General features: G+C 45.2%; 1 protein-coding gene across 1 annotated transcript in view; it reads left to right on the plus strand.

Moving 5' to 3' along the window:
• Positions 1–16,940, plus strand: part of LOC129715805 (uncharacterized) — an 84,286-nt gene extending 67,346 nt beyond the window's left edge. Inside the window, exon 8 of the mRNA XM_055665702.1 lies at positions 16,650–16,940. The gene's annotated coding sequence lies outside the window, so the exon portion shown is untranslated. The remainder of the gene's footprint in view (positions 1–16,649) is intronic.
• The last annotated feature ends 8,995 nt before the right edge of the window (positions 16,941–25,935 follow it).

The raw sequence follows: 25,935 nt of genomic DNA on the forward strand, positions 1-25,935 counted from the left end.
GTCCTCCATTTTTTAGAAAGTTGAGAGTGGAAGGCAAGGATTTGCAGGCAGTTTATATCAACATATGTTGCTGGAAATGACTGGAACCTCGAGTTAAAAATCTGGCAAAATTGCAACCAAACATGAGTGGAGATAATGGATAGGATTCTATTTGATAGTTGACAACTAATGATTTCTTGCAAGGAACTGCCTTCACCCTTCAGGATCTTTACTAATGTTCTTTAGTCAAGGAACACATGCTTTCCTTCCCCAGTTCTTACATATTCTGGCCAATTAAATACTGCAGACCCATGGTAAAATGTTTGACTGCCACTGACCCATAAAATGACCAAGCAAGCCACTCAGTTTAGAGATAATTGAGAATATGCAATAAATGCTTAATGCCATAAAAAGGTCTGTTTCTGTATCTCTATCCCTAATTGGGTTAAAAAAAAAACTATGATACAAAATTACTGATAGCATGAAGATGTATTGTTACCAGTACAGATGGAAACATTAAATTACAAAAATATATCAATGTATTAAGTGAATGGGAAAAGCATGACAAATGAAATAGAAAGGATGTATTAAGGCAGGGGTGGGCAACCTTGTTCTGCATAGGGGCCAGGACCCATGTGCGTGAACAGATTGCGGGCCACATCTATCACCATAGTTAATAAATGGAGGTAATAATAATACATATTAACTATACTTTGACATATTTATATATTTAAGCAATATTATGTCTATTGAACATAGCAGTTAGTTTGACACACTGGTATTGAAACTACTCTCACCCCTCTGTCCTAAACCATGCAGACCCCTTGTTACCCTCTCTTCCCCCTGCCCCATTTACTTTTTCTCCTCCCCCTCTCTCTTCCCTCTACTCTCCCTCTCTTTCTCCTCCCCCTCTCTCCACCTCTCCATCTACATTTCCTCTCCTCCACCCCCTCTCTACTCTCCCCCCCTTCCCCTCTCTCCCCCAACTCCCCTTCCTCTCTCCTCCACCTCCTCTCCCCCTCTCTCCACCCCCTCTCTCCCTCCCCTCCTCCCCCCCCTTTCCTCCACCCATCCTCCCCCTCTCCTCCTCCTCCCCCTCTCTCCCCATCTCTCCTTCCCCCCTCCTCTCTCCTTCCCCCTCCTCTCCTCTCCCCATTCCCTCCCCACCTCTCCCTCTCTTCTCCTCCCCCTCTACCTTTCCCCCATCCTCTCCCTCTTCTTTAAGGTCCAGTCCCATCCATTTACCGCTGGATTCCTGTCTGCTGCGTCCACACGAACCAACGTCTTTGTGGAGGGCGGCCGTGGCCCTGTCCCTGACCCTAACCCTCCCCCGCGGGGATGGATGGTTCCATGGCCTGCTGAGCACCAGCCAGGCACCGCAGCCGCTGCAACTGCACTATTAGAGATACAGCATGGAAAGAGCTCCTTTGGCCCACCATATCCGTGCCGGCCAGCGATCCCCGCACATTAACACTATCTTGCACCCACTAGGGACATTTTTTTTAAATATACATTATTCTCCTGGTCTCCCGGTCACACGGGTAGATTGCTTGCAGACAGCACCCATAGTCGGGATCAAACCCGGGTCTCCGGCGCTGCATTTTCTGTCAGGCAGGAACTCTACCGCTGCGCCACCGAGTTGCAGTAAATCAGTGGAACCTTGCCCACCAATCCAACTAACCTATGGGCCCATTAATATCAGTTCCAATTTTTTGTATCATCAAACAATTTGCTAGGAACATTAAAGCAAGTCTTTACGTCGCTGGCCAACAGTATTAAATAGTCCAAAGAAGTCTAGATGACGGAAAGAAAATACGCCTGAGTGGCCGGATGATTTCGTGTTAAGGGCCGGATCCGGCACGTTGTAGGTTGCTGACCCCTGCATTAAGGTCATTCACTTTAGACCTAAAAACTAGTACCTTTTAAATAGTGTAAATCTAGAAACTAAAGACCAAATAAACCATGGTGCATGTGCTCAGATTATTAAAGTGTCACAGGGAGGTCTTGAAATAGATGAATGTTTATGCTTAAAGAGCTAGAATGTCCACAAAGCCCAACAAGAGAGGTACAATTCTGGTTAATTTAGGAAATAATCAAGAATTGGAAAAAATTGGTTGCAGTGTGAGAAATCTTAGTCGGTGCTGAACATAATTGGCTGATTGATCAAAATTATGGAAAAGGAAACGATTAGACAAAGTAAACCTCATCAAGTTGATTTTATTGTCATACTAGACCAAGTGGGACCCGTTGGGCTCCGTTCCCCCAACGCAACAATCCACCACTCACTCGTTCTCCCAACGCAACCCATTTCCACCATTCACCTGTTTCCCCAATGCAATGTTCCACCACTCACCTATAGCTCCCAACTGCACAGGCACGGCTCATTTCCCCTCATCTCTCAACACTCTCTCCCCCTCCAATTCACCCTTCCTCTTCTCTCCCCTCTCCTCCTCCTCTCCTCCACTCCCTCCCTTGCCTCTACCTCCCTCTCCTTTCCCCTACCCTCAGTCACTCCCTACCCTCTGTCAATCCTCCCACCCTCCCTTCCCTACTCCCCGGACCCATTCCCCATTGCAATATTGCACCACTCAACCGTTTCAGCAGCGCAACCCGTTTCCACCACTCCCTGTTCCCCCAACACAATCTTCCGCCACTCAACCATAGCCTCCAACTGCGCAGGCATGGCTCATCCACTCCCCCCCCCCCCCCGTCTTCACCCTACCTCTTCTCTCCCTTCTCCTCCTTCCCTCCTCCACTCACTCCCTCACCTCTCTCCTTTCCCCTACCCTGTCACTCCCTCCATCACCTCTCCCCTACTGCACACCCCCACTAAATAAATGTTTAAATAACATTTCCTCTCCTACTCTCCTCCACTCCCGCCCATTCCTTACAACAATGTAGGAAATCTCTCATTGCGCTGGGTGGAGCTTATCCCAACACTGTTGATTGGCAGCTGAGATTGTCGGGTGGACTGTTCACGGCAGCTTATGATCCCATTGTAATGTCAAACTGCCAGAATCTCCCATTAACTGTCACAGCATCTGTCAAGTTACTGTTCTCAACGTGCATTTTTTTAAAAACATTTAAATGTCAATAACTTGTGAAATATAACATCAATCTGAATTTTACTTCGGAGTCACGTGAGTGACTACGTGAAGAAGGCCGTCATCCCACTTGGCACGTCATTACGTTGACTCGCTTTGCGCAAACGAGCCAACTGGCGGCAGCATTCGCGCTGTCCAGCAGTAAGTTTAAACCAACAAGGTAAGTTTTTAAACTTACCTCTGGGATTGGTTTGTGTTTTGCAGGAAACTCATTACAGTGTTTGCCTGCTGGATTGGGGGCGAAGTCCGGACGGGCCGCGGGTAAACCTCTATGGACCGCGGGAACCCCAATCACGGAACAGAGGGAATCCCGGTCATGACCTCGGGGATACCGGAAACGGACCGCGGGACCCGCTACAGAGACCGCGGCAGTGCGAGTAGCGGGTGGCGGTCAAAATTCGCCTCTCGAATCGCTGGCAGTGCAGCCAGCAGCGTCGGACTGATGCCGACAGCACCAAGACAGCCACTGGAGGTTAGTCAGAAAAATTGTATCTCCCGCTCTGCGGAGGGGAGTGCAGGGAAGAGGCCATACATTTAAACATACGGCCCAGGAGTACCCAGGCAAACCCATTTGGAGGGTTAGCCATTAAATTATATCTCCACTCTGCGGAGGGGAGTGCAGAGAAGAGGCCCATTCATTAAAACAAAACGGGCCACGAGTACCTAGGCAAACCCAATTGGAGGGTTAGCCACTATTTGATCTCCCGCTCTGAGGAAGGGAGCGCAAGGAGAAAGCCCGCAAACAAGTCGGGCCAGGAGGATTCTGGATGGAGAGGATTACCTCCTACATGGGTAACGTGTTTAAACGTTCAAACCCACATGGAGCACCTGATGGAGAGGTGCTCCACAATGATATACTCCAAAGGAGGGAGTTATCAGCCCGGGTATTATGGAGAACCCCCAGGCAGCGGCACCTGTTTCAGGGCTGCACAAATGTCTCCTGCTCTGAGGAGAGGAGCATCCAGGATCAATTTCAGTCTGACCCAAAGCAAGACCCTGATATAGGTCCGCTGGAGGGGCCATGTCAGCGCAGGTGTCCTCAGGGGCCTGCGGCAGCACCAGTTTTCAGGGCTGCCTACAAATCTCACTCTTTGTGGAGGGGAGTGCGAGTGATCAGTAGGGAACTGGTCTTGAATTTAAAGTATGAACATACTGAAGCACATGCATATGGCCTCAAGAGTACTCGCAAATAAAGGGTTCGCTACAGGAAGAGTTGGTCTCCAGCCGTTGGCAGAATACCCGGAAGAGGCCAGAGTGCTCACTCTACAAGTGCCGGCAAGGGAACAGCACTATCAGGGTAAAATTGGAGAAACCAGCCGCAGAATCCTCTCTTCAGGTATGACCAGAAGAAGGAAGCAAAAGCTGTCGGACTAATCAAGGTACCAACGACAAGCAAAGCTTCATCAGTAGGCGACAACACACCCCACAACTCTATAGGGGGTAAGCGGTTCACTGAAGCCGGTGGTAGCTTGAAAGCTGGGCACGGAAATATGAACAGAGTCGTCTTTCAAGGCAGACTCAGAGTTGTGGCCAGAATAGTCTTACAAGGCAGGCTCAGTATGATGAGGTTTCAGACCAAGACCCAAGCAGAGGTCAGGAGAAACATGGAATCCACACTCCCTACCAGTTCTATTCCCCAATCAAGGAGAGAAAAGGAACCCGCATCAGCGGTCTTTGGGCTTACCACAAGACCACCGGTAGCCATGGAGGTAGGTGGGTCTGGTTTTACCGAAACAAGGGATTGTGGACCAATTACATGTTGATAATGACTCGTGTTTTTTTGTTCAAAATGACAATGAAAAACAACATGAGTTTCAGATCTGTTTTTAAAACACAGATAATAACATGTGATTACTTTTACTGCACAACATACATAGGTTCCAAGCAGACTTGGAATTGGGACCAGAGTTGTCTACGAGGCAGGCCCACTAGGATGGGAAGGATTGCCTTTCAGGACAGGTGACAGATGGAGGATGTCACTTCATCCAGGTTTAACTCATATGTGCAGTACAGACTTTCAGAATGCAGTCTAACAGCTGTTTTATAGGAGCTATATGGCAAGCATCAATCTCAAAGATGCATGCTATGCAGTTGCCATTCACTGGAATCGCCAGGGATATTTGAAATTTACCTGGATGGGGCTATAATAACAGTTAAAGCATTGCAAAATAGGCTAACTACAGTTCCCAGGTTTATTTACCAAATTTCCAAACGGAGCTTGGGCTGCTCAGAGCTCAAGAACATTAGTTATCATTTATCTGGAATTATGTTAAACGCTGGGTTTTGCTAAGAATTAACTGTCATAGGCCCAAACTATATTTGAAGAATCAGTGTCCCATCCATCCAGTTAAATTTAAAGTTGATACCAATCAGAACTACTGATTATTGGGATTAACATTTAACTATCAACTAACAAGGGATTCCGCCCTGGAGCAAGAGATGCAATTAACAGAAGCCTGCAACAACCTCGTTGGTTATTAAGCAGCTTTCTATTCATCAAGATGTAGTTGACAATATAGCAGCTGTGTATCAGCGGTACAAATTGGGCTTTGCATTTCCTGAAGTTAAAACATGCAAAGAATTAACCTCTCTAGTACCATATAGGTTATTACAAATAAACCTATGCTATTCTCAGCTGAAGCTAACGAAATCACGATGGTGGCAGTATTCAGCATTGCTCCAGTATTTTTGGTCAGGTATACTTAGTATTACAATTGATACTAGTGCTCAAAGATGAGAAGTATGGTGTGCCATCTCCAGTTACGGAGGCGGATGGGGGTTGCATAAGCACCAATTTTCAGTAATTGGTATCAACTACCTATAACTCGGTGCATTCTATACGTTAAAGGTTATTGTAAGAATGTGCACAACCTGCATGCTCAACTCCAAGTTGATACACTATGGGGGTGGCATATGTTAGTCACATGGGTGCTATGAAGTTTAAATATCCTGTGATATTTACCTAGTCTTATTTTGAAACTACTATCTCATGTGAAATCTATGAAACACAGGATGGATGTTGGACTACAATGTATTTAATGTCATTTTGGCTCGATGGAACAAAAGATACATTATCGCCACTTGGTGGAGGAATTATTGCATGTGTGTTTTCTCCATTCTGCCTCATCAGTGGGGTTTGCAATTTATCCAGCAAGACACCGCTTCAGGCCTCAATCTGCCTGACTGATATACGCAGCCATGGTTCCCGCTAATATAGGGAATGATAAAGAACCTATATGGTTATTCAAAGCATAAAACTTGCTGATACAGCCTGTGACTCGGGAGACCAGCGTCTGCATGATACATCAAGTCATTGACTTGAAGACTCCGAGACGATTTCCTGCGCCGCGGGCTGTCAGACAAATCCGTGGATTGCTCACTGCAGAATGCAGGATAGCACCAAAAAAGAGGCAGGACATCTCCACTTCAGCAGATGGGGAACGGTTTTAGCTGAATACACGTGTTACATGCTATACAGCACGAATGTGACCGACATACACTACAAACCAACTGACTCACATGGCTATCTGGACTACACATCTTCCCACCCTACCCCCTGTAAAGACTCCATCCCCTACTCCCAATACCTCCGCCTACGCCGCAACTGCTCCCAGGATGAGACATTCCACACCAGGGCATCAGAAATGTCCTCGTTCTTCAGGGAACGGGGATTCCCCTTCGCCACCATAGATGAGGCTTGCACCAGGGTCTCATCCATACCCCGCAACACTGCTCTCTCTCCCCATTCCCGCACTCGCAACAAGGGCAGAGTCCCCCTAGTCCTCACCTTTCACCCCATAGCCGGCAAATACAACAAATAATCCTCCGCCATTTCTGCCACCTCCAACGTGACCCCACCACTCGCCACATCTTCCCATCTCCCCCTATGTCTGCCTTCCGCAAAGACCGCTCCCTCCGCAACTCCTTTGTCAATTCTTCCCTTCCCTCCTGTACTACCCCCTCCCCGGGCACTTTCCGTTGCAACCGCAAGAAATGCAACACCTGTCCCTTCACCTCCCCCCTCGACTCCATTAAAGGACCCAAGCAGTCGTTCCAGGTGCGACAAAGGTTCACCTGTATCTCCTCCAACCTCATCTACTGCATCCGCTGCTCTAGATGTCAGCTGATTTACATCGGGGAGACTAAGCGGAGGTTGGGCGATCGTTTCGCCGAACACCTCCGCTCAGTCCGGAATAACCTACCTGAACTCCAGGTGGCTCAGCACTTCAACTCCCCCTCCCATTCCCAATCCGACCTCTCTGTCCTGGGTCTCCTCCATTGCCAGAGTGAGCAACACCGGAAATTGGAGGAACAGCACCTCATATTCCGCCTGGGTTGCTTGCGTCCGGATGGCATGAACGTTGAATTCTCCCAGTTTTGCTAGCCCTTGCTGTCTCCTCCCCTTCCTTAACCCTCGAGCAGTCTCCTCCCATCCCCCCGCCATCGGGCTCCTCCTCCTCCCTTTTTCCTTCCTTCTCCCCCCCACCTCCCATCAGTCTGAAGAAGGGGTTCGGCCCGAAACGTCGCCTATTTCCTTCGCTCCATAGATGCTGCTACACCCGCTGAGTTTCTCCAGCATTTTTGTGTACCAACCACCCACCACGAATAACTGATGTCCTAGAGTTAATTTCATATGAGTCTTTGACTATACTCAGTTACAGTGCCATTAAACGGTGCAAACGTGCTTCTCATCATATTTGCTGCAGCAAGTGGAACCCATTCTGTCGGGCCTCACCCTCTGATATCCAGAATTATATAGGATATCTTAACACAAGTTCTCCCAGGCCCAGTAACATGGGAGTATGGGACATGACGTAAAGTTAACATTACTTCAGCAGAGGATCCAGCTACATCCTTATCTCAAGCCGGCTCTCAAAAGGTAATAATCCTCATGGCACTGGCCTCAGTGCAACGGGTCCAGTCACGACATAAATTACGAATGGACAGGGTGGTTGCATATGTTAATAACATAACATATTATGTTTGAATTAATAAACCAGAGCTAACCAGGTGTGAGGTACATACAGTTTCATGGCATACCGGATGGACCTTCGGGAATGTGTGGTCACACATTCACAACAATACGTCTGGGTCACTTAGAGCCTTAAGGCCCCAAACGAAACAATGTTTTGTGGAAGAAATATATATATATATATATATTTCATAACGTTTAGTTCTACCATCTTCAGGTTGTAAAACGGGAGTTTGGCGAATGCAGGAGTCAATACTAATATTTTAACATGCACTCCACCGGGGTTGCTACCAGATCAGCTCATAGGATTATGTACGTTTACTTTGGACCACATCCTAGCAGCTGAAGGATGGTCAAACGAACATACTTTACCAACTTTTAATACAACCCAAATCGGGGGTATTTGCCAACTTCATTTTTGACTCTGTTAATATTTTCCCCTGGATGAAAGGGGTCGCTATTATTTACATTGGATGATCAAGCATCAGCATAACAAACCAAGTCATGTCTGAATGCATGAATCTTTTTTCACTCATCCATGTTCACTTCAAGCAGTATGTTATGCATGGATTCAGTTCCGGCGTGAAATCACCGAGCTTTCAAATCTTCACGTAGTCACTCACGTGACTCCGATGTAAAATAGTAAGATTAAACGAGAACTTACCAGTTTGAAGTTTGATCTTAATTTTATGAGGAAGAGTTACGATGAGCGATTACGTGCCCACTGCTCCCACCCTCATATTATCAAGGTCATATGGTAATTCCAGTTCACAAAATCTTACTATGTTCATGCTCAACTACTTGTTTCTGTGATTCCACACCGCTGCTTTGAAGTATGACGGCTTTCTTCATGTAGCTCATCGTAACTCAAAATCAAGATTAAACTTCAAACTGGTAAATTCTTGTTTAATCTTACTATTAAACTTTATACAAACCACTACACGACAATGGTAAGGTGGTGCAAACATTTTAGTGCTATCATGTTCTGTTTTGCTGTAGGTCCGTGATCACTTGGGCACAGACAGACAGACAGACAGACAGACAGACAGACAGACAGAACCAGACAGACAGACAGAAACAAACAAACAAGATGACAGTTTTAATAATATACTAGCCCCATTCTCCCAACACAATAATCCAACATTTACCCGTTCCTCCAACGCAACCCGTTTCCACCACTCACCTGTTCTCCAAACGTAAACCGTTCTCCCAACGCAATAATCCACCACTCACCCATAGCCCCAAACTGCACAAGCGCGGATCATTTCCTCTCATCCACCAATACTCCCTCCCCCTCCTCTTCACCCTCTCTCTTTTCTCCCCTCTCCACCTACCCTCCTCCACTCCCTCACCTCTCCCTCCCTCTCCTTTCTCCTACCCTCAGTCACTCCCAACCCTCAGTCTCTCCCTCCCACGCTCCATAACCCCTCTCCCCTCCCTACCCCCCTGACCCATTGGGCCTCGTTCCCCCAACGCAATATTCCACCACTAACCCGTTTCAGCAACATAACCCTTTTCCACTGCTCACCCATTCCCCCAATGCAAAACGTTCCCCCGACGCAATATTCCACCACTTAACCATAGTCCCAACTGCGTAGACGCGGCTCATAAACACCCTCTCCCTAGTCTTTACCCTCCCTCTTCTCTTCCTTCTCCTCCTCCAGTCCCTCACCTATCTCTCCCTCTCCTTTTCCCTACTCTCAATCACTCCCTTTCTCACCTCTCCCCTACTGCACTACCCCACTAAACACAATGTTTAAATAACATTTCTTCTCCTCCCCTCCCCCACTCCCTACCTCTCCTCACAACAAAGTAAGAGCTTATCCCAACACTTGATGATTGGCAGCTGAGATCCCATTGTGATGTCATTGTCGGACACGGCAGCTTATGTAAATGAGATCGCATTGTGATTGAAGGACTGTGAGGTCTTATTGTGACATCATAGCTACAAACTGCCAGAATCTCCCATCAACTATTCACAGCATCTGTCAAGTTATTGTTCTCAAAGTGGGGTTATTTAAAAATTTAAATGTCAATAACTTGTGTGAAATATAACATAAAACTGAACGAAACTTTATACAACCGACCATGGGACAAAGGTGAGGAAGGTGGTGCAAAATTTATTGTAAATGAAACCTCTCCCCTATTCCACCCTCCACTATGAAAACCCACACGTGGGGGGCGGGGGTGAAATGGGGACCCCTCCATCCCATTCACCCACAAGGAAATTGTAATTTTTATTAGCAAATTACACCTCTCCCGTATTCCAACCCCACAATGAAAAACCTCCTCCCAAAAAATCGTGTTTTTTTAAATGAGATTAGCGATCCCAGATTTGCTGCTAAATGAGATTCCATTGTGATGTACCCATTCCCCCAACGCATCCCATTCCCCAATGCAATAATCACCCATAGCCCCCAACTGCGTAGGCGTGGCTCATGCACTCCTTCCCCCTCATCTTAACCATCCCTCTTCTCTCCCTTGTCCCCCACCCCTCGTCCACTCTCTCCCTCAACTCTCCCTCCCTCTACTTTTGCCTACCCTCAGTCGCTCCCTCCCTCACATCCCCCCTTTTGCACTGCCTCGCTAAACACAATGTTTAAATAACACTTCTTCTCCTCCCCCCCCCCCTCCCTCCCTCTCCCCCCCCCCCCCCCCCCCCCCCCCCCACAAGGAAACGGGGAGCTCCCCCCCCATCCCAAGTGCAAGAAATCTTTCATCGCTCTGGGTGGAGCTTATCCCAACACTGTTGATTGGCAGCTGAGATCCCATTGTCATGTCATTAGCAGGTGGCGGAATGTTCACGGCAGCGTATGTAAAAGATCCTCTTGTGATTGGAGGACTGGAGATCCCATTGTAACATCATAGGTACAAACTGCCAGAATCTCCCATCCACCGTCAAGGCATCTGTCAAGTTATTGTTCCCAAAGTGGGTTTTTTAAAAACTTTTAAAGGTCAATTACTTGTAAAATATAACATCAATCTTAACAACCATGGAACAAAGGTGAGTAAGGAGGTGCAAACATTTTAGTGCTCGTGTACCGTTTTGGCATATGTCCATGATCACATGAATATGGACGGATGGACAGACAGACACAAGATGAGAGTTTTAGTCATATACTAGACAAAGTGGAAACTGCTGGGCCCCGTTCCCCCAATGCAATATTCCACCACTCATCCATAGCCCACAACTGCCCCCACCCCCTTTCCCAACCCCCTACAAGGAAAGTTCTGGAAATGAAACCACTCCCCTATTTCACCCCCCCTACAATGAAAACCCCCATGTGGGAGGGGGGCATCGGCACTGACTTCCCCCATCCCACCCCCCCACAAGGAACGTTCTGGAAATGAAACCTCTCCCCTATTCCACCCCCCTCCACAATGAAATACCTCATCCCACCACCCACAAGGAAAATTCAGAAAATGAAACCTTTCCCTTATTCCATCCCCCCACAATGAAACGGGAATCTCCCCCCACCATGAAAATCACTTTTTTTTTAATAAATGAAACCTCTCCCATATATTCCACCCCTCCTCCTCCACAATGAAAAACCTCCTTCCAAGAAATCGAAATGAGATTCCATTGTGATGTACCCATTCCCCCAACGCAACATGTTCCTCCAACACAATATTCCACCACTCACCCACAGCCCCAATTGCGCAGGCATGGATCATACACTCCCTCCCCCTCGCATTCACCCTCCCTCTTCTCTCCCCTCTCCTCCTCCCCTCCTCCACTCCCTCCCTCACCTCTCCCTCTCTCTCCTTTTCCCTACCCTCAATCACTCCCTCTCTCACCTCTCTTTCGCACTTCCCCCACTAAACAATGTTTAAATAACATTTCTTGTCCTCTCCTCCTCCACTCCCTACCTCTCCTTACAACAATGTAAGAAATCTCTCATTGCACTGGCTTGGGCATATCCCAACACTGTTGATTGGTAGCTGAGATCCCATTGTGATGTCATTGTTGGGTGGCGGATGGTTCACGGCAGCATATGTAAATGAGATCCCATTGTGAATGGAGGACTGTGAGATCCCATTGTAACGTCAAAGATGCTAACTGCCAGAATCTCAGATCAACTGTCACAGCATCTGTCGATTTATTCTTCTAAAAGTGGGTTTTTTTAAACTAGTAAATATCAATAACTTGTGAAATATAACATCAATCTGAACAAAAATTTATACGAATGACCACAGGACAAAGGTGAGTAAGGTGGTGCAAAATTTTAGTGAGTGCTATCATGTATCATTTGGCGTAAGTCAGTGATTACATGAATACGAATAGATGGATGGATGGATGGATGGATGGATGGATGGATGGATGGATGGATAGATAGATAGATAGAAACAAGACAAAACTTTTAGTAATACACTAAAGTGGGACCCATTGGATCCCCTTGTCACATGAGAGGCCCTGGTCCCCCAATGCAATATTCCACCACTAAGCCATAGCCCCCAACTGCACATGATTGGTTGATGGTCCTGCACTAACGGCAGAAGTTAAGTTAAAGTTAATAATTTTGCATTTAATATTTCCATTATCTCGCCACCTCTCTTCCTACTATCATCCTCCATTCCCCCTCATCCCCCAGCACTCCATCCCCCTCCTCTTGACACTCCTTCTTCTTTCACCTGGGAGACAGGGAGAGGTAGGGAGGGAGAGATGGAGGACGAGAGGGATGGAAAGAAAGAGGGAGGGGGAGAGGGAGAGGTGGGAAAGAGAGAGGTAGGTAGAGACGGAGGGGGAGAGGAAGGAGGGAGGGGGAAAGGGAAGGAGGGAGGGAGAGATTAGCTAGAGCGCTAACACAGGTACTCGGGAAACGCGGTAAGCTCGTGAGGTTTTTTCAACATGTTGAAAAATGGCCACGAGAGCCCCGAGTACCTACGAGCGGCTTTTGCCGCAATTCTCCAAGTTCGAATCATGGGAAAATCGGGAGAACTTGAATTACCTCATAAAGTGGAACAGGCCCTCAAGGTGGCAAAAGATCGTAGTGCTATCGTGTACCATTTTGGCGCAAATAGGAAAACTGCGCAAGCCGGAAGAGCACAAGATCAAAGTTTTAGAGATAGATAGATAGATAGATAGATAGATAGATAGATAGATAGATAGATAGATAGATAGATAGATAGATAGATAGATAGATAGATAGATAGATAGATAGATAGATAGATAGATTTACGTGCATAAAGTCATAGTAGCGCAATTATTTTTTTCCTGGTGGGTGGAGTGTCTGGGGGGGGGGGGGGGGGGTGCTTTGGCAATCATCGAGGTACAGTGTTGAGTAATGTAATAGCCACAGGGAAGAAGCTGTTCTTGGACCTGCTGATCCGGCAACGGAGTGACCTGTAGCGCCTCCCGGATGGTAGGAGGGTAAACAGACTGTGGTTGGGGTGAGAGCAGTCATTGACGATGCTGAGCGCCCTTCGCAGACATCGCTTGCTTTGGACAGATTCAATGGAGGGGAGTGAGGAACCGGTGATTCGTTGGGTAATTTTCACCACCCTCTGCAGTGCTTTCCGGTCGGAGACAGAGCAGTTGCCATACCATACTGTGATACAGTTGGTAAGGATGCTCTCGATGGTGCAGCGGTAGAAGTTCACCAGAATCTGAGGAGACAGATGGACATTCTTTAGTCTCCTCAGGAAGAAGAGACGCTGGTGAGCCTTCGTGACCAAAGTTGAGGTATTGTGGGTCCAAGAGAGGTCATCTGAGATGTTGACCCCCAGGAACCTGAAGCTGGAAACACGTTCCACCTCCGTCCCGTTAATGTGGATGGGGGTGTGCGTGCGTGCCGCCCCTAGACTTTCTGAAGTCTACGATGAGCTCCTTGGTCTTCTTGGAATTAAGGGCCAGGTTGTCGTCAGTGCACCATGCTGCTAGGAGCTGGACCTCCTCCCTATAGGCCGACTCATCGTTGTTGCTTATGAGGCCAATCACCGTTGTATCATCTGCATACTTGATGATGGTGTTAGTACCATGTACAGGTGTGCAGTCATAGGTGAAGAGGGAGTAGAGGAGGTGGCTCAGCACACAGCCCTGTGGAACGCCGGTGTTCAGGGTGAGGGTTGAAGAGATGTGCATGTCTAACCCAACAGACTGGGGTCTGTTGGTTAGAAAGTCCAATATCCAGTTGCAGAGGGAGGGGTTGATGCCCAGGTCACCGAGTTTGGTAATCAGTTTAGAGGGTATAATGGTGTTGAATGCTGAGCTGTAATCGATGAACAGCATTCTTACGTAAGTGTCTCTGTTGTCGAGGTGGGAGAGGGCGGAGTGAAGTTCTGTTGAGATGGCATCCTCCGTACTCCTATTCTTGCGGTAGGCAAACTGATAAGGATCCAATGTGTAGGCAGCCTTTGAGGTGTGCCAGGACCAGCCTCTCGAAGCACTTGGTGATGGTGGGAGTAAGTGCAACTGGGCGGAAGTCGTTGAGGCTTGCCGCAGTGGAGTGTTTTGGCACCGGCACGATGGAGGTGGTTTTAAGGCACGTGGGGACAACTGCATGGACAAGACACAGGTTGAAGATGTCAGTCCAGACGTCTGTCAGCTGCGCAGCACAGGCCCTGGGGACGCGCCTGGGGATGCCGTCAGGGCCAGCAGCTTTACGTGCATTGATCCTGCTCAGTGCCATGTACACGTCGTAGGGGGTGAGTGTGAGGGGCTGGTGATCAGCAGGGAGCACAACCTTCATGGCCATCTCTAGATTGTCCCTGTCGAAGCGGCCATAAAAGTGGTTAAGCTCCTCAAGGAAGGAGGCGTAGCTGGATGTGGGGGTGGTGTTGGTGGGTCTATAGTCCGTGATGGCCTGGATGCCTTGCCACATGCATCGGGGGTCGGAGTTGTTGTTGAAGTGCTCCTCGATCCTTAGCTTATGGCAGTGCTTGGCCTTCTTCAGGTTAGCCCTGGATGAACTGTAGGCTTGGGCATCACCTGTCCTGAAAACGGTGTCCCATACTTTCAGCAGTAGCCTGACCTCGCTGTTCATCCATGGCTTCTGATTCGGGAATATGGTCACCCGTTTGAGGGAGGTGACACTGTTGATGGTGGAGTTTATAAAGTCCAGAACAGAGGATGTATAGGAATCAATGTCCGTGTGGGAGTCAAGGGTGGCCTGGGCTGCAAACGCCTTCCAGTCAGTGTTTCCAAAACACTGCTGAAGTGTGGAGTCCGCCTCCTCTGACCAGACTTTAACTGTCCTCACAGTGGGTTTAACACGTCTGATGAGTGGGGAGTACTTTGGGAGCAGGAACAATGAGAGGTGATCAGACTGTCCAGGGAGGAGGAGGGGGATGGCTTTGTAAGTGGCTTTGTAAGCTTCAGCCATGTTAGTGTAGACTTTGTCCAGTGTCTTGTCTTCTCTAGTGGCGGGGGAGACATGTTGGATGATAGATAATTTAGATAGATAGTAGATAGATAGATAGATAGATAGATAGATAGATAGATAGATAGATAGATAGATAGATAGATAGATAGAGTACATAGACAGACAAAAAAACAAAATAAATTATACATATATTATACAAAAATTGCAGATAGAATTTCTAAAAGATAGAAGATTGCAGAAAAAAATACATGTGTGCAAAAACATAATTGGAGAAAAATAGCAAAAGGTTCAACGTAGTGTATTATATTACCACAGTGTTCCATTATCAAGGTAGGATTTGGGTATATTTAAAGAAGCTGATGGTTGTGGAAAAGTCGCTGTGGCTGAATCTGAGTTTGAACCTGATGGTGTGAAAGTTCAGGAAGTTGGTAGTATTCCTGAATATAGTGATGTGAGACTACCTCCTGCCAGATGGTAATCTGGACTCTAACCCTAATGCATGGTAACTATGAGAAGAAGGCATGGCCCACATGGTGAGGATGCTTGATGATAGATGCCATCTTCTTGAGGCAGCGTCCCATATAGATGCTTTCAGTATTGGCGAGGGCCGTGCCCAATGGTTGACTGGGCTGAATCCAGCATTTTCTGTGATCACTTGTATTCCTGTGAATTGTGAGTGGTGAATCCCTGGAACTCTCTGCCACAGAGGGTAGTTGAGGCCAGTTCATTGGCTATATTTAAGAGGGAGTTAGATGTGGGCCTTGTGGCTAAGGGGATCAGGGGGTATGGAGAGAAGGCAGGTACGGGATACTGAGTTGGATGATCAGCCATGATCATATTGAATAGCGGTGCAGGCTCGAAGGGCTGAATGGCCTACTCCTGCACCTAATTTCTATGTTTCTATGAATTGGAATACACAACCAATAGGTAATCAGTCAGGGTACTTTCTGCAACACGTCTGTAAATGTTTGTTTGGGTATTTGGAGATATTCTGAATCTCTTTAAACATTAAAAAGTAGAGCTGCTAATGTCTTCTTCACAATTACATCTATGTGCTGGGGCCAGGACACGTTATCAGGATTGTTTACACTAAGAAATATGGTCTCCACCATCATATGCTGCTGATAGTGCAAATCTGAAATAAAAATAAATAAATATTGGAATTACTCAGTAGGTCAAGCAATGACTGTAGAGTGATGAACATAGTTAATATTTCACTTTAATGAACTTTCCTTAGAATATTTTTGATGGATTTATCAATTTCTTCTCTAGGCTTTAGAAAGTGGTAAGACATTCATGCTACACACAGAAAGGGAACATCTGAAGATCATGGAGAATCATCTACAATCACAGAGAAGAATCCTGAAAGGATTCTCAACTCAGAGTACAATAATGTGACAACAACTTCAACCATCCAGTATGTTAATGCATGTGGAAATTCACAGCAGTGGTGAAAGGGACGCGAGTGAAGAAAAGTCAACAAATTGACAAAAACTCATCACAATGTGGCACCTTCATGAATTGTACTGTGTTTGATTAGCAATGGCAATAAAGGGTCTTTCATTCCAGTTTTAAGGGTGGAGAAAAATTTATTTAATTTATCAATGCTTAGATGTTTAATTCTCATTCTGAAGGATGACTATAACTTCAGCAGCACATTCCAGGATAATCTCGGAAATCTGGAAAGAATAGTCAGCGCCACCCCCTGCATCTTTACTGGAGTTGTTTGATAACAGTTGTGTAAGTGCATTAATTTCTTTCAATGCCGTTCGTGTACATAAACAAACAATCCTTGCTAAACAAGACCCCATTCCTGATCATCAGCTATTGATCCTGTTGGAAGTCCAGATTTTGTGGAACTCATACCGCTATGAAACCTCAACCTATGGCTTCAGATACATTTCAGTGGTCACTGTGCAGACTTAAACCTGAAGAATGGCTAAAATTATAATCTATCCCAAACTCCATACCATACCAAAGAAACAAAAAGCTGGAAAGATTCAATGGTAAAGCAACATATATGAAGGCAAAGAAATGGTCCTCCCCACTGTCTCAGCTCACCCTCTTACTTCTATGTACAGACTATCCTCCCTCTACGCTCTCAGTTCTGATGCAGGTGTTTGACTCTTGTGGAGATGAGATTGCAAACAGACCAGCCAGGATCTTATAAAATGGTAGATCAAAGTTTGAAGGATTGAGCAATTTAATCCTGCTCCTAATTTGTATGTGTTATATACCTGTACTAAGGCATCATTATTCATGCGCTGGTAATAGAGGCTTCTAATTAACTCTTGAATCTGCACGTTTGCTTTCATTAACTCATCTACAAAGTCTCCGAATGAACATCACATTTCAAAACTTTTCACCATTTAAATAAACACTGAGAAATGAGTGCTATTTTTTAATCCATATTGTTTCACACAATGCACCATTGGCCATGCTGTTCCCCAATCACTTAATTTGCTCATATAATTTCTGGTGCTTATTGCAACATTAGTAATGATATGTGACTAGTGTGAAACATTCAGAAAAGTGTGATAAAGAAAAGTGTGAAACATTCAGAACCCATGTTTAGCTAGAGGCGCTGAAATTTTCATTTGCAGCCTCTTCGAAAGGACCTCACCATCAAAAAAGGGGATTCTTTGTTTTTTGAACAATGTTTAATTATATTTGCAATTCATCAGCAAATGAAGTAGCTCAAGTCTGCTTGTAAAGAGACCAAGACAACATTCAGATTTGACAAATCTCAAAACACACTCATGCCACAAATGTACCAGAGAATCTAACACCTACTCTTGAGATGCAATGGTAATATTATAACTATGTCTCCCATCGTCAATATCCCGCTGGTCACCGTTGACTTGAAACTCACCTGGGCCAACAAGCAGCTGCAAGAGGCTAGATGTTACGCAACAAGCAACTCACTCCTGACTTCACATGTCATTTCAAAGAAATCAGAGTGTGATGGAATATTCTCCTCTTGCACAGACAAGAGCAACACCAGCAACTCTCAAGAAGCTCAATGTGATCCAGGGTGAAGCAATCGCTTCAATTAGAACCCTAAACAACCAACCTAAACTATAAATCCCTCCATCGGATTGTAACTCCACATTCCTGTTTAAGTGTAATACCCTTTATTTTCCATTGTTGTTTACTTTTGGCTTTATAGTATTTAGAGATTCTCTTCCTTAAAAGGTGATGACTCAGACTCTCAAAAGAAAATTGTTTCATCAGTCAGAGGTGTGATCCATTATTATAAACAACGATGACCAGTTTTACATTCTTCCACAAGAGGAAATACCCTCCTGTCAAGGCATTTTATGATCTTAGTTGAAACTTTGAAGCCTATCAAGCCCTTCTTCAGAATGATTAGCCGAGCAAACCATTTTTGAACTGCTTCCAACAAATTTACATCCTATTATATAGACACGGAGTTGAATACTGTACACTGCACTCCAGATATGATCTCACCAAAGCTCTATGTAATTTAAGCATAATCTCCAAAGCAATAAATTATATCACTGATAACTTTCACATTTACTTATAAAACTTGCACAGAAATACACCTGTCTCTGCAACTCTGACCTCTGCAATCACTCACCATTGAAATAGTGTCCTGCTTTGTTGTTTCTCCTGCAAAAATGGCCGATTTCACATGTTCTCACGTGATATTTCAGAATGTTGCCCACTCAATGAAAAAATATCTTATTGCAGCCTAGTGTTTGCTTAACAACTCCACCCACCTATGGGCCATCAACCAATTTAGCAACCATATCTGTGCAGCCTTCATCCAAATCATTCTTATAAATTGGGCGAATTTGACAAATCTCAAAATACAATCATGCCACAAATGTACCAGAGAATCTAACACCTACTCTTGAGATGCAATGGTAATATTATAACTATGTCTCCTAGCACAAGACCATACCTCAAAATTCCACAACACACCCCTCATTACATCATACCTATACATATTCATTCAGGATCTGGGTAGCATTGGGAAATCGAGCAATTATTGCCCATCCACATTTACCCATAACTGCTGCAATCCTCATGGAGGATCCTCTCTTTGGTAGGGTGTTCCCGGAATTAGATTTCTTTCTAATGTTAAATTGTGAACTTCTGGGTTATTTTTGCACCAGATTTAAATATTTTGTCATGGATGTTGGTCAAGAGTCAAGAGTATTTTATTGTCATATGTGCTAAAAGGATCAATGAAATTGTTACGAGGCAGCATAACAGGTTTGTAAACACGATACACGAAAGATAACATAATAAACAAAAAAAAAGTTAAATAAATAAAAAAATATTTTATGCAAAATATTGCCCGAAATAGTGAAATAGTGAAAGTTTGGAGTTTAGTTTGGAATTAGTAATGTTCAATAGATTGATGGTTGTTAGGAAGAAGCTGTTCTGAATCTGGACCTTATGGTTTTCTCTCCTATGCCTTCCTCCCAATGGCAGGAGTGATATAAGAGCGTGGCCAGGGTGGTTTGGGTCCTTGATGATGCTAGCTGTCTTTTTGAGGCAGTGCCTCTTATAGATCCCTTCAATGATGAGGAAGTCAGTACCCGTAATGGACTGGGAGGTGTTCACCATTGTTTGTAATCTCCTTCGTCCCGGTCAATATACTGTCTACTGTACAGTGTAGACGTTCAAGAGAGTATTTGTCAATATACCAATTATTTTGATGACATCAATGTACTAGGCCAGGACAGAGATTGAGGCTGCATTTGGAGTACTGTTCAGTTTTGGACATCCTGTTATAGGAAAGATGTAATGAACCTGGAAAGGGTGCAGAATAAAATTCAGGAATGTTACCAGGTCTAGAGGAACTTAGTTACAGGGAGAGATTGGGCAGGGCAGGACTTAATTTCTTGGAGCATAGGAGACAAAGAGGTGACCTTATTGAGGTGTATAAAATCATGAGGGGCATAGATAGGGTGAATGCATTTAGTCTTTTCCCCAGGGTTGGGGAATTAAGAACGAAAGGGTACAGGTTTAAGGTGAGAGGGGTAAGATTTACTAGGAACCTGAGAGATAACATGTTCACACAGAAGGTGGTATGCATGTGGATGTGCTGACAGATGAAGTGGTTATGTAGGTATAATAACAACACAAAATTCATTTGGACAGGTACATGGATTAGAACTATTTAGAGGTGTAAGGGTCAAACTCAGGCACATGAGACTAGCTTAGATGAGGTATCCTGATTGACATGGGCCAGTTGGGCCAAAGGACTTGTACCTGTGCTTTTGATCCTATGACTGGCCGTGGCTTGCATTAGTATGACGATGGATTAAAACTGATGAAAAAATGCATACATGTTCTTCAGAGGTTATGCCAGTACAATCAATCACCTTTAAAACAGTCTGAATTCCATCTCTCCCGAAATGCTGCCTGGCTGGCTGAATTACTCCAGCATTTTGTGTCTACCTTAAAAACTGATACAACTAGCACTCATTTAATATACAAAATGGAGAGAGAGATTGTAAAAAGGTGGTTCACATAGCATCAATATGCAGCGGGGTTCATTAGTGGCATCACAAGTAGTAGTGTCGTACAGAAGGCATATGGTATGCTTTATAAAAGTTTCTTAAACCACATATGGAGTATTGGGTGCCGTTCTGGATGCCCCATTACAGGATGGATGTGGAGGCTTCAGTGAGGGTGTGAAAGAGATAAATGAAAATGCTGTCTAGATTGGATTGTATTAGCTAGGTTAGATTAAGTTAGGTTTGCTTTATTATTGTCAAGAGTCCCGATAGAAAGTGAAAAGCATTGTTTTGCATGCTATCCAATCAGATCAGACAATACAATCCATAAACACATGACAAACTCAAGTACAGTAGGTAGAGCAAAGGGGAAGAATCAGAGCGCAGAATATAGTTCTCAACGTTATCGCACATCAGATCCATATACTGGATATCCAACGTCCGCGATGGAGTAGAGGTGAATCGGACAGGACCCTAGCTTATGGAAGGACTGTTCAGAAGCCTGATAACAGATGGGAAGAAGTTGTTCCTGAGTCTGGTGGTGTCCTTTCAAGCTCTGTACCTTCTGCCAGATGGGAACAGGGAGAAGAAGGAATGACCGGGTGGGACAAGCCTTTGATTATGTTGGCTGCTTTTGCAAGGCACCAATAAGATGGAGTCAGTGATGTAGTCTGGCCTGTGTGATGGATTGGCCTGCATCTACAATTCTCTGTAATTTCTTGCGACCTTGGAGAGAACTATTCCCTAATCAAGCTGTGATGCAACATGACAGTCTGATTTCTATGTGTATCTTTAGAAGCTTGTACGGGTCATTGGAGACATGCCAAATTTCCTCAGTCTCCTGAGGAGGTAGATGCATTGATATACCCTCTTGGCTGTCATTTCAATGTGTAGATCCATGACAGATCTGAATATTAAGACCAAATTGAAGCTCTCAACCATTTCCACATTGACACCATTGATGCTGATTGGGGCATGCACTGCACCACTCTTCCTGATGTCAATAACAAGCTCCTTTATTTTGGTGACATTGACCGAGATGCCGTTAACCATCAGGGAGACCAAGTACTCTGAACTGGCAACTGAAGCTGCCCAGAATGGCTCGAAGACCGAGATTTTCCCTGTAGAAGTGGGATGCAGGGGATTTGTTGCTACACCTACCACCAGTCTATTACAGAAAATGGGGGTGAGGGGTCACTCCCTCCAGCAAGCAATCAAGTCACTATCAAATTCTGCAGATAAAAGGAGCAATTGGATCAAAAGGAAAGATAACAATTGGGCTGCAGGATGAAGACAGGAGGGTATGGAATTGAAGGGGGTGTACCTGGGACGCCAGGTATCACCGTTGAGCCCTCTGGTGGTGTGGTTTTATCAATGAAATGCCAAAGAACGAGGGTCCCCATTTGATGACCTCGATGACGTACTCACCCTGCCTTTCACCACTCGAGTCCCATTGCAAATATCAAGAGTGCTGACTTATTACAGGGAATGAAACATCAAGCCCTATTAGCTCTACTGGCACCCTTGTTCATAATCTGGCCTGCCATAGTGGTAATCTGCAAACATGCAGATAGAGTTAGCTATAAGGAGAGGTTGGACAAACTTGTATTGGTTTCACTGGATTGACAAAAGTTTTCAGGAGACCCTAAAGAAGTATATAAAATGAGAGGTATAGACAGGGTAGACAGTCAGAAATATTTTCCCACGGTGGAAATATCTGAGACAAGAGGGCATAGCTTTAAGGTGAGATGGAGAAAGTTTAATAGAGAACTGCAAAGCAAGTTTTTTTACACAGATGGCGAGTGCCAGGATCATGCTACTGGAGGTAGTGGTCAAAGCAGATATGATAGTGGTGTGTATGACACTTACAGATGCGCACATGGATATGTAAGGAAAGGAGTCATATGGATCACATGTAGGCAGAGGGGATTAGTTTAATTTGGTGTTATGTTCTGGACAGGCATTGTGGGCCGAAGGACCTGTTTCTGTACTGTATTGTTCTATGTTCTATATTAAGGAATCTTAATGGACTTTACTGTATTTGAAACAATATGCATAACTAATTACTAAAGAAGGCATGAGCACTCTGGATCCAATGATGATCTCTTCTACTGTAAAAATTCCTACAATTCAATGGTGTGTGACTAACTTTATTTGTAGCATTATTTTTACTGGTCAGTGAATTAGAGATGAATCATTTTTGATGAAATAAATCTGCATTTCACTGCCTCAAGAGATGGCATTTCCGCTCCAACTTTTTGTTTGCACGCATTTGGAGGAAATACACCAGGTACTGAATAAAGATCTACAGGCCACTGTGATAGAGAATAGCTTATTAATACCAACTCAAAGGCCTCCCACTAACAGGCATTACATACTGACTGAACTCTTCCTGCTGGAATTTGATGACACATTAGTCATGCAGTAGCTCATCAATGTACAATTTGTGTCATGTTCATGCAGCCAATCTTCACTAAAGGAAACAAATAATTAAATATGATCAGTGTCATTAAGGTCATGTGATAGGAGCAGAATAAGCCCATTCGGCCCATCAAATCTACTCCACATTCAATCATGGCTGATCTATCTTTTACTCCTAAAGGGCCTGTCCCACGAGCATGCGACTCCATGAGCCAAGCACGACCTAACATGGTCGCTTGAGCCGTACGGCCTCGCGGGGCCGGTCCCACTTCGATCGCCGGAGCCGTATGGAGTTGTACGGAGCTGGTCCCGACATCGCGTGGGGCTCCGAAAAACTGACCCTGTTCAAAAATTCCGCGCGGCAACGGCCTGCCGGCCCGCAGCCGCCTCAACGCCGTACGCACCATCTCGACGGGCGTACGCAGTGTCTTGACGCCGTACGTCATGCGCGAACTTCCCGCGGACTTCGCTCGAACTTCATGTCACTCACTCGACCACCGCGCGGCCCCCCGCTTCCGGTTTGGTCGCACTCACCGCATGCAGGTCGCATGCTCGTGGGCCAAGCCCTTAACCCTCTTCTCCTGCCTTCTAACCATAACCTCTGACACCTGCACTAACCAAGAATTTATCTAATTCTGCCTTAAAAATATCCACTGACTTGGCTTCCACATCCTTCTGGGGCAAATCATTTCACAGATACATTACCCTCTGATTAAAGAAATTCCTCCTCATCTTCTTTCTAGACGAGCATCCTTTAATTCTGAGAGTATGATTATGAGAGTCATAGACTCTTCCATAGATGGAAACATATTCTCAACATCCACTCTGTCCAAGCCTTTCACTATTCGGTACGTTTCAATGAGATCCCCCCTCATTCTTCTAAACTTGATTAATTAATACTGGAAACAATTGCAATTCACAGGCAAAAATGCCAATCCAGGCTCATGAACACAAAGATTTTCATTGGATTAATGAGAGTTAATATATAATAATTTATCTTGTTTGTGCAAGCCCAAAGCTCAGAATGATGTCATGGAGGAGATCTCGAAATCTCGAGATCGACTCGAAATCTCAACCATCCCTTTTTCAGATGCTGCTTAGAAACATAGAAACATAGAAAATATGTGTAGGAGTAGGCCATTCGGCCCTTCGAGCCTGCACCGCCATTCAATATGATCATGGCTCAGAATCCTGTACCTGCCTTCTCTCCATACCCCCTGATCCCTTTATCCACAAGGGCCACATCTAACTCCCTCTTAAATAGAGCCAATGAACTGGCTTCAACTACCCTCTGTAGCCATCACTCTCTGTGTGAAAAATGTTTTTCTCATCTCAGTCCTAAAGGATTTCCCCTTTATCCTTAAACTGTGACCCCTTGTCCTGGACTTCTCCAACATCGGGAACAATCTTCCTGCATCTAGCCTGTCCAACCCCTTAAGAATTTTGAAGTTTCTATAAGATCCCCCCTCAATCTTCTAAATTCTAGCGAGTACAAGCCGAGTCTATCCAGTCTTTCTTCATATGAAAGTCCTTCCTTGTCTCTTGTCTCTTCCAGCATATGATTCTTTGCTCCAGATTCCAGCATTTGCGGCAATTTGTGTCTCATCATGATCAGGTGACACAGATCAGGATGTATTGGGAAACTCAAGGCCACATATTCATATAGATGCTCAATGGTCAAGGCTTCCTCATCCAAGTTGTGGGTTCTGAAGAAAGATCAATATAAAAGATTCTGAAATGTTGATAAAGCAGATCTTAAGTATTCTGAAATTCTATTTTAAGTACGGAGAAACCACTGTCAGGTCTCGCGTTTGATCTAGTTTCTGTTTCTTTTTGTTTTTTAGTATTAGAGTGTGCATTCTTGTTTTATTTTGGTGTCTCACATCTCCTCTTGTTTCAGGTCCCATTTCCTGTCAGGTCGTTTACCCTCATGTGATTGTTGGCCCCGCCCTGATGTGTTTCACCTGTGTCTCGTTATCCCCTGCTAGTCTGTATTTAAGCCCTTTGTGTTTTAGTTCTCATTGCCAGTTCGTTGCAGCAGGCAGTAAAGAAAGCGAATGGTATGTTAGCTTTCATAGCAAGAGGATTTGAGTATAGGAGCAGGGAGGTTCTACTGCAGTTGTACAGGGTCTTGGTGAGACCACACCTGGAGTATTGCGTGCAGTTTTGATCTCCAAATCTGAGGAAGGACATTATTGCCATAGAGGAGTGCAGAGAAGGTTCACCAGACTGATTCCTGGGATGTCAGGACTGTCTTATGAAGAAAGACTGGATAGACTTGGTTTATACTCTCTAGAATTTAGAAGATTGAGGGGGGATCTTATAGAAACTTACAAAATTCTTAAGGGGTTGGACAGGCTAGATGCAGGAAGATTGTTCCCGATGTTGGGGAAGTCCAGGACAAGGGGTCACAGCTTATGGATAAGGGGGAAATCCTTTAAAACCGAGATGAGGAGAACATTTTTCTCACAGAGAGTGGTGAATCTCTGGAACTCTCTGCCACAGAGGGTAGTTGAGGCCAGTTCATTAACTATATTTAAGAGGGAGTTAGATGTGGCCCTTGTGGCCAAGGGGATCAGAGGGTATGGAGAGAAGGCAGGTACGGGATACTGAGTTGGATGATCAGCCATGATCATATTGAA

Source organism: Leucoraja erinacea, chromosome 2 (assembly GCF_028641065.1).
Source record: "Leucoraja erinacea ecotype New England chromosome 2, Leri_hhj_1, whole genome shotgun sequence".
NCBI lineage: Eukaryota > Metazoa > Chordata > Chondrichthyes > Rajiformes > Rajidae > Leucoraja > Leucoraja erinaceus.